This window comes from Phalangium opilio, unplaced genomic scaffold, assembly GCF_054372755.1.
Source record: "Phalangium opilio isolate 3A_F unplaced genomic scaffold, DU_Popi_V2 ptg000013l_1, whole genome shotgun sequence".
NCBI classification, from domain to species: Eukaryota; Metazoa; Arthropoda; class Arachnida; order Opiliones; family Phalangiidae; genus Phalangium; species Phalangium opilio.
Window position 1 is genome coordinate 10573750 of NW_028324148.1, and position 13680 is coordinate 10587429.

Genomic DNA, 13680 nt, shown 5'->3' on the forward strand with positions numbered 1-13680 from the left:
TTTTTTTTGCCGTGGAGAGGGGAAACAAATCTAGGCATATACCAAAAAACTTATTCAGCATTCAAGTCGCGCGCTTTCGCTGCGTGAACAAGCGCCTTAATTCGACGTTTTGACGCTCTTATTGCGTCATGGGAACAAAACTTTTTAAAGAATCATAAACGTAACATTTCGACGCGAAAACTCTTAAATTGTTTCCAACATCGTATGAAATCGTTTCGTATCTACGCGAGTTGTCGCTTGCCGATGGTTCGCCGAAAAATTCGAGATTCTCTTGAATAATTTTTTTCGGCGTAGAATTAATAACAAAAAAACGATATTTAATATGCGTTTCACGGAGGAGGTTCGTATAACGAGCGTTTCGGGGAATGAACCAGCCCCTTCTTCTTCTACTTGTGGTGGTAGAGACGAAATGATCTGAAAGAACAATGAAAAAGAAAAATGATCAGAGGTTGATATTTGTATTCCGTCAGCATTTAATAAAAATAAACGCGGCCTGCTGTACGTTTTAGGGTAGGAATAAGAAAAATGACAAATACATACGTTGGATAAAACAACTGGCGTTGAACCAGAGAGTAAATTCTCCACTTTTGGCAGGTGTGTCCAACTTGGCCGAGACCCGCTCGCCGAGTCTCACTCTTCGAAGTTGAAATTCTTTACCTTCTCTACCGAGAATGCTTGGTAAGGCGCAATGGGGCTGGTAAACGTTTTTTCCTTCTCAGCCCCCGTTTTTCTTTTTTTAAGTAAAGACTGGTTTATCCCCTGGCAGACATTAGAAAATAAACCCCCGTCCGTTTTTGAAAAATATCTATCTTTTTTATTTCATAGTCGCATAGTTGGAAGGTATTTATCCACTCCCCTATGTTCCCGCCTCGCGGTTGGAAGGCAAGGACTTGGAGTCGAAATACTTGGTTGGTCGACGGAATTCTTGACGAGTTCAGATCATCAAAAAAAGGACGGTGCCTTTTCTCGCTTTCACCTTCTTCGTCTCGATTCGGTGACGTCAGATATATCTGTCTTTGGTTCCCAAAAAGCGATTCACACTCGCGCGGCTGCAGTCAGACCGTCGTTTATAGGGGGCGTATAGCGAGGCGGACCTGAGATAAATGGAAATAAAAAACCCAGAGATAAAAAAAAGAAAAATAAGCTTGCTTCATCATCATCTTGAAAGAGACACGAAATCATCCGGAGAAACGTATAATTACAGGGTTGTAGACCCTATAAAGCCATAATTTGCTCAATGCCATTTACAACGTTTGACTCACATCTTTTAAAAGATGATTCCCGCACTTAATTGCCTTAAACCTTTTTCTTTTCAATTCGACATTTTCTATTTGCGCTTTCACGTTGACAATTCTCGACACCTATTTCCTTTTCAACAACTTTTTTTAGAATATTTATTGAATATATTAGAAAAAAATATTTCGGCAATTGTACGATAGTCATGGTACCATAAATTACGTAACACACTGTGAAATTCGTTCATCGAGGTGCTTCCCCACCAAAAAAAAAACATGATTAAATTAGATTCAGTTAACTGTTATTTGCTAAATTTTTCGTAGATTAAATTTTCTATTTTGAGAATTGAAAATAATAATAATAATAATAATAATAATAATTTAAGTGTTATGAAGTCTCATGAAAATTATTTGTTAAATTTTTCTAAGATTGAAGTTTCTATTTTGAGAATTGAAAAAAAAAAATAATAATTCAAGTCTTATGAAGTCTCGTGAAAATCTGTTAATTTATTCAACAATTGAGAATTAAATTGAAGTAATTTGAAGCCTGAAATACGAACTTACGAAGTACTTGTGATTTATCCCTTTTAGTATAAAATATGTATGAAGAAAACAGAGCGATTTTGAAGCTCATATTTGAATGTAAATTTTTGGCCTACATTAATGACCCATCAGGAATCGACGTACAATTTAAAGAGGTATGGGGGTATTTTTCTCTTTAAAATAAGACAATTTTCGTTAAAATCAGTTAACATTTCACTAAGATAAAAAAAATTTAAAATAATTTAAAAATCAAATTAAAGTCTCAAACTAGACATAGCAATAACATTGTTTATAAATTTAAACTTAAGCCTAAGCCCTATATTCTTGTACACTTTTTGCCTTCTAAAGTTCTAAAAGGTTAAAAACTTTCATACAAAGCAATTTTCCCATGAAACCATACCAATTTTATTATTTATAGCTGAAACAGACGACGCACTGCTTGAAATGATCTTGAAGAGTCATAAAACAGATAATACTATATCAAGTTATAATATTCTCCAAAAAAAACAAAAAAAAACAACGGGCTATATTTATTTCAAAACTGGGTGTTCAATCTTGGCTCTTGAAAGTAATCAATACTGTGCCTCCCATTAAGGTTAAACTGTATTTATTGCTAGCAAATGAGGTGAATAAAATTTAACATTAAATTTTATCTGCTCTAAAACTTGCGGGTTAAAATGCAAGATAAATTCTATTTTTTTTTTTTAATTCTAAACCACCTTCGTATAATTTACATACAGGTTAATTAATTAGTAAAATTATATCACAGTATGCTTTAAATTGGTAATATACATCAGTACTTGATATTTACTGCCATAGTAAATAAACACGCATAAAAACAAAGAATTAGCCCATCTGTTGGAAATTTTTAAACTTCGGATGATTTTTAATAAAATCAATTTAAATTTTTTCTCAAGCTTTAACAAACGCCCCTAAATACGAGTATACTTTCTAAAGATAGTTTTCAAAGACGCTCACGGCTCTATTACGCTCGGATATAAACTGGGGGCCTACTCGCTGTTATATCTATACATCGGAGCTTTTTTCAGTGAAAATATATCTTTCAAAGCTTAAAAACAGGATGAAGAATACCCCTATATTTCGTTCTCCAAAAGTGCAAAAACTAAATTTCCCCAAATGAAAGTTATGTAACAGCTTAGCTAGAGACAATTACGCTATTACATATTACTTACTGCATTGTCGTAAAAAATTAATACGGAGATTTTAACCTAACACGTCACTCACTATGAAATATTTGTGAGTGACCAACCCATGGATGTAAAATGCAAGGGTTTCATCATATCACTGTGAAAATAGAATAGGATAATAAAGTAAAGATTAAATTTTAATGTATTTAATGAGGATTGATACCATTAACACCAGGAGACCATGCTACCTGGCGGAAAATATGCAATACCAAGTAGCCTGGGCCCCTAGTCTGAAAACTATGGCAAATCTTGACGTGTATGTGTAAATATTAGCAATATGCACTAACTAACAGAGAGATACATATCTGGTTTCTAGATAGTCCTAATAAATACTTGAAGAAAAAGGAGCATACAGGGGAGGCCTCCCTCTTTGGATACTTCCCTCACGTAAAAAGGCAACTCCAGATGGAGTTCGAATTTACTACACTCTAGAGCCAAATTAATTCGAAACACAGGAGGAGAGGTTTTTGCCATGTTGGGTTATGTCCCACACGCCAAGAAGCACCGCTAGAGGCAGTGCGAGTAGGCTAGCCTCCCCCTTGTAGTGAAGTAGGACTCTGGTGGTGCCTCTTGGCTCTAAGTAAAAACCTAAGAGGGTGGCTTTCCCGGTATGTATTCTCTACAAGTAATCAATGGAAGAGTCTATAAACTCAAATTTTAAAATTGTTCAAAATAAAATTATATGAAATAAAAAAAATAAAAATACATGGAAAAATAGGTCATATTTTTATAATCGGACCAAAGATCTGTCGCAACTTTGAGAAACACTGCTATTTGAATAAGTTTTACTACACTACTTACTACGACAGTGTGGGCAATAGTGTTAATGCACGTGGCATTTTGGTCTAATCTTAAGTAGACGGAGAAGGGATCTTATGCCTGTAGGTTACGAGAGAGGAAAGTGAGGTGGGGGGGGAGTTGAAGACGATCTGATGGTCGCCCCGACGCCGTTCAATCTCCATGACGGAGGAAGAAGGAACAGCGTGGTGGTGGAATGGATGGATCCTACAAAAAGACCCCAAACTTAGCTGCCCCAAAAAATAATGGGAAACCTTTGGAGGGTAGCCTCCACTTTCCACTAGTTTAAAGATAAAGCATAGTCCACCTTTCAATTGACTATAATTTCGGCGAAGGAACTAACCACAAATTGCCTCGTGGTATACTATTACCATGAGGCTCTGTAATTAAATAACGTGTTAAAATTATTGATATTTAAATGGAGGAACAGCGTCGTGACTTAGCAGTGAAGTTACTGAAGGAAATTTCGAAACTTAATTTTATCTTTTGTTACATTGGTAAACAGTGAAGTGTTATTTAACAATATTTTCTGTTAAAGGTGTTAAATTACTGATTTTTTTTTAATTTTAATTTGTGGGTATGATTAAAATTGATATGATTAGAAATTTGTCGGGTAAATGAATAATTTTTAGTAACGTTTGTTAACATATTATTAGACAAAGTTGAATTTTCCCCCCAAATATCTTAACTTCAACCACATGTGCTTCATGGTTACCAGAAATTTGTCAGAGTATCTCAGGTTTGAAATTGAATGATCTGAATTGATTAGAACTACAAGAATTCAGTCTGATGTACATAGCTATTGAAATGCGCTCTCAAATGATTGTCAAAACGTCTCTGCACTTTATCTCTTATGTTAATTAGCAATTTTATCGTCGAAAACATTTGGAGTACAAAATGTTTTGCTTGTTCAATAGTAGCAGATACATGTGTAATTTATTGATTAATTAAGTTAATGATTTTTGGTTGATGTTTGATAGTTTACATGCTAATTATTCCCAATCAATTAACTTATTAATTATTTATATAATAATTAGGGAAAATTGCAATCAAAGCTTGCAACCTGTCACAAACTTTCCATTTGTTGATATTTCGTTAGGGTGCGCAAAACTTTATTAAATTATCTTTAAAATTAATCATACGACGTTGAAAATATCATGGGTGACGATGAGTAGAATGTGTATGTTTCTCATTTGCAATCTCCGAATTTATATTCAGACTGAATAAAATGCGTAACGGATTTGTCCGTTGCATTCGTCTCTCAAAACGACTTTTGAACTCGCAATTTCATACATGGGTGAAGATGAATCGTTTGAATAGTTACAATCATTATAATAGTTGTGGTGCTTGATTCGTTATATAAGGTAAGAAACCGTGTTATGAACATAATTGTTGAGGTTATATATTGGACCTTGACCAAATTCGTATGGTCTTTCTTAATTTTTATTTTTAATATCTGAACCTTCAGCCAGTTCATTAGGTCTACTTTTCTATTATTTCTTAATACTTGGACCATCAGCCAATTCATTACGTTTACTTTTCATTTATTTCTTAATACTTGGACCTTCAGCCACGTTTACTTTTCTTTTGCTTTTTAATATCTTGCCCTTTAACCAATTCATAGGTCTACTTTTTAATTCTTTTTAATTTCTTCAATTTATAAGGTCTATTATTTTTGTATCTTTTTAATATCTGTACCTTTAGCCAATTCGCTATGTCTACTTTTCTATTACTTTTTTATCTAGACCTTTAGCCAATTCGCTATGTCTACTTTTCTATATTTGGGCCTTTAGCCAATTTATTAGGTCTACTATTCTTTTATTTCTTAATACTTGGACCTTCAGCCAGTTCATTACGTTTACTTTTCTTTTGATTTTTAATATCTGAACCTTTAACCAATTCATAAGGTCTACTTTTTGCTTCTTTTTAATTTCTTCAATTTATAAGGTCTATTATTTTTGTATCTTTTTAATATCTGTACCTTTAGCCAATTCGCTATGTCTACTTTTCTATTACTTTTTAATATCTAGACCTTTAGCCAATTCGCTATGTCTACTTTTCTATTACATTTTTAATATTTGGGCCTTTAGCCAATTTATTAGGTCTACTATTCTTTTATTTCTTAATACTTGGACCTTCAGCCAGTTCATTACGTTTACTTTTCTTTTGATTTTTAATATCTGAACCTTTAACCAATTCATAAGGTCTACTTTTTGCTTCTTTCTAATTTCTTCAATTTATAAGGTCTATTATTTTTGTATCTTTTTAATTTCTTCAATTTATAAGGTCTATTATTTTTGTATCTTTTTAATATCTGTACCTTTAGCCAATTCGCTATGTCTACTTTTCTATTACTTTTTAATATCTAGACTAGCCAATTCGCTATGTCTACTTTTCTATTACTTTATAATATCTGGACCTTCAGCCAATTCATTAGGTCTACTTTTCTATTACTTTATAATATCTGGACCTTCAGCCAATTCATTAGGTCTACTTTTCCATTAGTTTACTTTTCATGATCTCGCTAAAATGTAGTCTAAAACTTCATCCATATGGATGATTGAAATCCAATATGTTTTAAATTATTAGCGATTATAATCAATTTCCCAGACTTCTCCCCACCTTTTGGACCATTTTGAGATTTCCGAATTTTCCCCGACCCTTGGCAACCCTGCCCACCTTAGTGAGGGTGAGGCAAGTGGAAGAAGTGTGCCCTTCAAATTTTACCCAAAATTTTAACATTGTAAAGGTTTTCATACCCTATGCACATATTTTGAGTTAAATGCTTCAAGTTTTTTATGTGACTTTGACCGCTTTGTATTATAGAGTAATGGAACCTAGCCTGCAATGTTGAATTTTGTCAGTTTTGTAAAAATAAATTTTCTTGCCTAAAATGTGAGAAGAAATGAAGGAATTTGCTTTATAGCATATTTTCTCGATGTTATAATGGCTATTTTAATTGATAGGGGAGTTCAAACGGTGTAAATATCTTGACATAAACTATTGCAGTTTTCATTTTAACAAGGGAGCTTGAACAAGCACTGTACTTTTGGCGATTTGCACTGTAGAATTTGTCTGGTTATTTTAATGCTGCAACGATCTTTTTGCTTTACAAGATCGGGCTCGAGAATATTTTTGGTATTATTTTATCATATGAGATTGCGAGCTGCTGTAGCTATCAGTGTATGCATTTTACGCGTAGAACTTTGCTTACAAAAGTTAATGGTTTATAGCATATTTGGCAGGGTTGTAAGAAAACTTTTCAGGTTTGATTTTCGCTGAGTTTATATGTGAAAAGGGGTCAATTTTAACAGCGCATTTTTAAGAATATAATTTTTATAAATCAACTTTTTATGCTATATGTTTTGAAACAAATCTATTTAAACGTGCAACGTTCTATCATTCAAAGTTGAAACATTCGTGAACACAAGAAAATATTTCTACTTTACACTCTCTGACTTTGTTATAAATCGAATAACTCTTTGACAATGTTATGATTTGTAAAACTCCTTGACAATGTAATGATTTGTAAAACTACTTGACAATGTAATGATTTGTAAAACTCCTTGACAATGTAATGATTTGTAAAACTCCTTGACACTGTTATGGATTTTAAAACTCCTTGACACTGTTATGGATTTTAAAACTCCTTGACAATGTTATGGATTTAAAACTCCTTGACAATGTTATGGATTTTAAAACTCCTTGATATTGTTATAAATCTTAAAGCTCCTTGATATTGTTATGGATTTTAAAATTCCTTGACAATGTTATGGATTTTGAAACTCCTTGATATTGTTATAAATCTTAAAACTCCTTGATATTGTTATAAATCTTAAAACTCCTTGATATTGTTATAAATCTTAAAACTCCTTGATATTGTTATAAATCTTAAAACTACTTGACATTGCTATAAATCTTAAAACTCATTGACATTCTTATAAATCTTATAAATCTTAAAACTCTTTGACATTCTTATAAATCTTAAAATTCCTTGACATTCTTATAAATCTTAAAACTCTTTGACATTCTTATAAATCTTAAAAACCACTGACGCTGTTGTCACATTTTTATATTCCCTGACATTTCCAGGTTTTAAATTATCCCTGTAGCAATTTTGTAATGAATTTTGACGGGTAGATATTTTTATCAACTTCATGCTATATTCGACAACTTAAGAAATGAAACCCTGCCATTTTCCAAGTTTAAAAAATTAAACGCAAAACTTTTTTAACCTTATTAAAGAAAATATAGCAACAAAGAAACATAATATGTATACCTAGAGATTGAATACAAAACCCACATAATTCATTCTCCGATTTAAAAGGTATTCGTCACTCATTCCTAAACACAAAATTTTAAGCTTTCAATAGAGGTGCCTCGTCATTGGAATGTCTTTATACACGTTATATAGTAAAAGAAAATCTTAAGAATGAGCTGTTGTAAGCAATATAAAAATATAATATACAATGGCTTACCAGGTGGCTCTGTTAAAGGTTCCGTGGTGTCAAAAGAGAAAGAAGCGTAAGATACAAACACTACAGACAGCAGAAGCAGCAGCGGAACTTTCTATACGTTTATCTCGGACTATACAGTTTACACGCTCATACTCGCCCAGATAGCTATACACGTGTTATTTATCCTCCCCAAGATACCGAATGAATGCGATACAAAAGGCCGAGCTGTATACCTTCCTTACCTATAAGACATAATACTAAAACGTTACAGGTGTGTGCCCGCGCTGCTATAATCGTATAAAGGTATACGATCTGCCCGGACGCGGCTGGCTCTACCCGCCCGGTGGTATACGCTGTACCGGGTGTATCAAATAGCTCTGTCGCTATTTATAACTCCAATTTCTTTACCCAAAAAGCCTGACAATTAAAAGTTTGCATTAATGAAACTAATTACCAATTAAAAAACCTCAAAATCAGGACTCTCTTGCAAGAATTGTAAGTTTATATTAGTGGTTTTGATACCACAACAGCAATAAGCCATAGTATCATAAGTTTATTAGTTATGTTCCATAAGCATGACACTGCCTATACTTTGTAATGCTAGAGACTTACACCTCGAGCTAATTCGAGAATTGACTTCACGGGGTTAATTTTGCAGGACTTGCATCTAGCTCCTATTTAGTCTGTAATAAGCCTTTTACACCGCCTCACCAGGAGTCGCTTTTTACAAGAATCTATGACGTTTCACCTACATCACTTCATGACACGCTCAAAGTAACCAGTGACAAACTTATGGAACGTATGTTACGAACTTGTGATAGTTTTCATATTACTGTGCATTGAGGTAAATTACTACGCGCCCAATATGTTTCCTTGTACTAAAAAACTTTACGTTCATAGGCAAGGTATGACATTTTCCTTTGTACTAATGGTAGAGTTTGTTACCACGCTGCTTGAAAACGGAATGGTAAAGTTTACACATTGACAAAAAATATGTTTGTTGAAGGTAACCAAGATTTGTTTCTAATGCACCTCATTGAGGATCATACTTATTTTCATATATCATCTGAAATCTAACAAAAGTTTTTCAGAAGCCAATTTTTTCACGTTTTAATGTTTTAAAAACATAACATTTTTAGTTCAGCGTTTGTCAAAATACCTTGACTTTGCAAATTGAAACTTTTACAGGGGTTATTGGCCAGGGTGGGAAATAAGGATTTTTTTAAACTGGACATTGGGCCAGCGACCCCTCTGGCCTGGAATAAATAAACTGGTCCATGACCACTGACCAGGACGCGTCGTCTGCTAAATTGAAGAAGTGGATAATTAAAATATATTAGCTAATGTCTGGACCCTGGACACCCTTCAATTTACTTAGTGGTCCTGTGGACCACTGACCCCCTCCGATTTAATTTTTAAACTGGTCCAGGCAATTTTTAAACTGGTCATTTGCCCTGTGCCACCGCCTTATTTCCCACGCTGGTTATTGGCAATAGATTTTTTCAGTAGGGACTTAGCAATATATTTTTGCAGTGGGGACTTAGCAATAGATTTTTGCAGTAGGGACTTAGCAATAGATTTTTGCAGTGGGGACTTAGCAATAGATTTTTGCAGTGGGGACTTAGCAATAATATGTTACGTAATGCGACGCTGTGAAACATACCAGAAATATCTGAAATACCTTTCACGCACGTTTCAAAATAAGCATAACGAATTGTCGACCAGGATAGAGCTAAGCCCCAATCGCCAAAATTCAACATAATGAAGAAATATCATAATGAAGTTTATTTACACACTATGCAAGAAATTAAATAGCTGAAGAATTAACTGAAATGAACTACTACAATCACCGATGTTGATATTAGTGCGATAATTTCTGAACACCCTGTATATTGAAATAGTGGTGGGAAACGAGCCCCAGGAGTGGGGGGGGGGCAAAAATGGTCCCTGAGGGTATGCCCTCGCGCAACCCCACCCGGAACGGACCAAAGGTATAGTAGGGGCGGACACCCTGTTTGGAATTCCCCGCTTTGTGGTCGCCTATCTCGCGGGGCTTGGTGGACGACACGTGCTTTGCCAAATAATTGAGCTCTGGCAAAAAATATAGAGGAATCTATGCAATAAGAAAATTCCTTCCAAAAAGGTACAAAAATCTTTCCTTCGCCCTCAGTTTAATTAAAATATTATTTTCTCCACACCCTGCTGCATGCAGGATGCACCGAGACGATATATTTCATTTTATGTAACTTTTGCCTTTCATGGATATATTCTATGTTAAATGAAAAGGAAAATGTGCTTTATGTTTCAAAACGTTTTTTATTTTATTTTTTTTTGGCAGATGAGATAATATTTCAAATATATTCTCTAAATTTGAATCGATGTTGCGAAAACTGATGTTGTTTATTTTAACATTTTTTGATATCGGTAAGCAAATCAATTTTATAATAACTCTCTCTTGCAATAACAATCTTTGTATTGTTTTATTATAAAAGCAAGAGTTTTTTATTTTGTAAAAAATAGGGCGATTTGTTTTTAGTTAGTGCAAAAGATATTTAGAGCAATTAGTTTTTAGTCACTTCAACAGCTTTCAGGGCGATTTGTTTTTTTGTTACTGGAATAGCTATTTAGTTATATTAGTTTTTAATTAACCGAATGGCTATTTATTTTTAGTTACTGGAAAAGCTATTTTGGTGTATTATTTTTAGTTACTGGAAAGCTATTTTGGTGTATTATATTTAGTTGCTGAAACAGCTATTAAGGGATTTTATTTTTTAATTACCAGAAAAGCTATTTAGGTTTTTTAAAATAAGTTACGGAATAGCTATTTAGGTTTTTTAAATTTAGATACGTAATAGCTATTTAAGTTTTTTAAATTTAGTTACGGAATAGATATTTAGGGCTTTTATTTATAAATTACCACAATAGCTATTTAGGGCGACTCGTTATTAGTTACTAGAATAGTCATTTAGAGTTATAAGTTCTTAGTTACTAGAATAGCTATTTAGAACTATAAGTTTTTAGTGACACGAATTGCTATTTGGAACTAATCGTTTTTAGCTACTGGATGAGCTATTTAGAGCTGTTAGTTTTCAGTTACCTTAATAGCTATTTAGGTCTATTATATTTAGTTAACTGGAATAACTATTTAGAGTTATTTGTTACTGGAATAGCTCTTTTTTAGTTACTTAAATACCTATTACAGTTTTTACATTTCAGTTACTGGAATAGCTCGGAATAGCTATTTAGAGCTATTAATGTTTAGTTACTGGAATAGCTATTTAAAGGCCGGGAAACGGCGAAAAGGGTTCTTGTCAAACTGAAAACCGTGCATCGAACTAACAATGGGCGACCGTGCTTCAAACTTTTTAGGGGTTCTTGTCAAACTGAAAGCCGTGCAAAGCGGTTCTTGTCAAACTGAAGATAAACAATGGACAGTCTCTTAAATGGGGGATGCAAAAAGTCGGGGAAACAAAATTTAAGAGACTGTCCATTGTTTATCTTCAGTTTGACAAGAACTGCTTTGCACGGCTTTCAGTTTGACAAGAACCCCTAAAAAGTTTGAAGCACGGTCGCCCATTGTTAGTTCGATGCACGGTTTTCAGTTTGACAAGAACCCTTCTCGCCGTTTCCCGGCCTTTAAGCAGACTAGTTTTTGTTGAAATAGCTATTTAGGGCTATTAATGTTTAGTTACTGGAATAGCTATTTAAGCAGACTAGTTTTTGCTGAAATAGCTATTTAGGTCTATTTAGCAAGCTGCTCATAAGGCCTCCCTTGCAGTAAGAGTAAACACCTTAAACATTGACCCCATTAAACTTTTCTTTGATTAAAAATATCCATATTTTTAAATTTTAATAGATGATTATGATCCATTCCCCTCTGCCTTCGAAATAGACAGAGAAGAAGAGGAACCGTCTATGGCATGGGAAAATATATAGCGGCCGTGCAGTATGGCACTCCCTTATGAATAACAGTATTTTTCCAATCTTCCTTTCTTTTGTGAGTTTTAATGGGACTCTTTAGAAATTTCTATTTGCTAAAGCGCTCATCAGATTATGGATAGAGATGAATAAGTTTTAGCCACAGAACGGCACGTTTTTTGATAGAGGGAGTGTTAAAAGTTCTGCTCGACCACCCAAGCGCTTCCTATAACGGAGGACCAGGTTAAGAGATCTTAACCAGCTTAGACTGGCCGAGAATATTTACTTGGAAATATATTTTGGACGAAAATAATAAATTTACGAGTTCAGCTGCGAAAGTGTCAAAATAATATAACAATACATTATTTTTCTCTAAAAGTTCCAAAGTTTCTTCACGTTTAGATTGAGTCATTTTGTAGAGATATATTTTAGGACGCCAGAACTCTGGCTAAGAATTATGTCTCGAGGTTTTGTCCAACGGTACCACTTAAATGTTCAAGCGTCGGGTTAATAAGTTCTAAACAAGAAGGTCTGGATCCATTTTAAAGCCACATCGTTCCCTCGTTCCACCAATTTATTTTTAGGCACTGATTCTGTTGTAAATAAATTGCAATTCAACCGATTTATTTCTTCTGAAAATATGAATACATTAAAAATATTCTTCGTTTGCCAGCGTGATTTCTAATTTTTGTCCGTACTAAAGCTTAGTTTCCATGATTTGTTATTCAATGGGATATCGTCATAATTAACCACTCCTTGGTAACTATGAATTGTAATGCATATTAACTTCATGTGAAATCTTCATTACTCGTCCTATATAAACTAACGGGTAACGAGTCTTTTCTTAAATGAAAAATATTAATTGTTTTTATCGTCAATTATGTACCTTAATTCTAGTTAAATGGTTTTACGAAATGTTATTCCTAAAATAATTTGAAACTTAGCTATCCTTGACTTTTAACGTTTAGCGGTTATTTGGAAATTTGCGGTATGTAACGCGGCCAATTCCCAAAGAGTGTTAAGAAAAAGTGCAATTGCAATCATGAGACTTTGGTGGAAGCCCCGACAAAGGAGACTAGATTTACCTTGTAACCCTAGGTAGCAGCGTATATGTAAACTTAACGATGATAATGGGCTATAAGCAAATCTGAGAAATTGGTGTAAAAAGATGTAGAGATTTTTGTCTTGGAGGATGGACGATAACTGATGTATAGCTATAGCCGAAAACGGAAAACTGTCTAGATGGCGCAGGTGAGATAGATAACTTAATGAAATACGGTTTTCCGAATTTATGTGACTTCTGATAAAGGTCCAGAAAATGCGAACAAGTTTGCTTCGATTTGCAGTAAACTGCGAACTCTGTGTACTAGCGTAACAACGAACACACTCACACAGACAGAAACGTCTAGTGTAATACCTCTCCTTGACATCAAAGATTGTATAAAGAGGGGGAGTAGAAGGCTTGGCTGGAGTGTTCTCGCTTTGAAAATTTTCCTCTAAGCTTCCGGTATGCACGTGCAT

General features: G+C 34.0%; 1 long non-coding RNA gene across 1 annotated transcript; it reads left to right on the forward strand.

Annotated features, from left to right (window-relative positions):
- Positions 1-11895: 11895 nt before the first annotated feature.
- Positions 11896-13680, forward strand: LOC149708997 (uncharacterized). The gene is made up of 2 exons (XR_016381259.1): positions 11896-12018; positions 12098-13680. It is a non-coding gene; the product is annotated as an uncharacterized LOC149708997 (long non-coding RNA).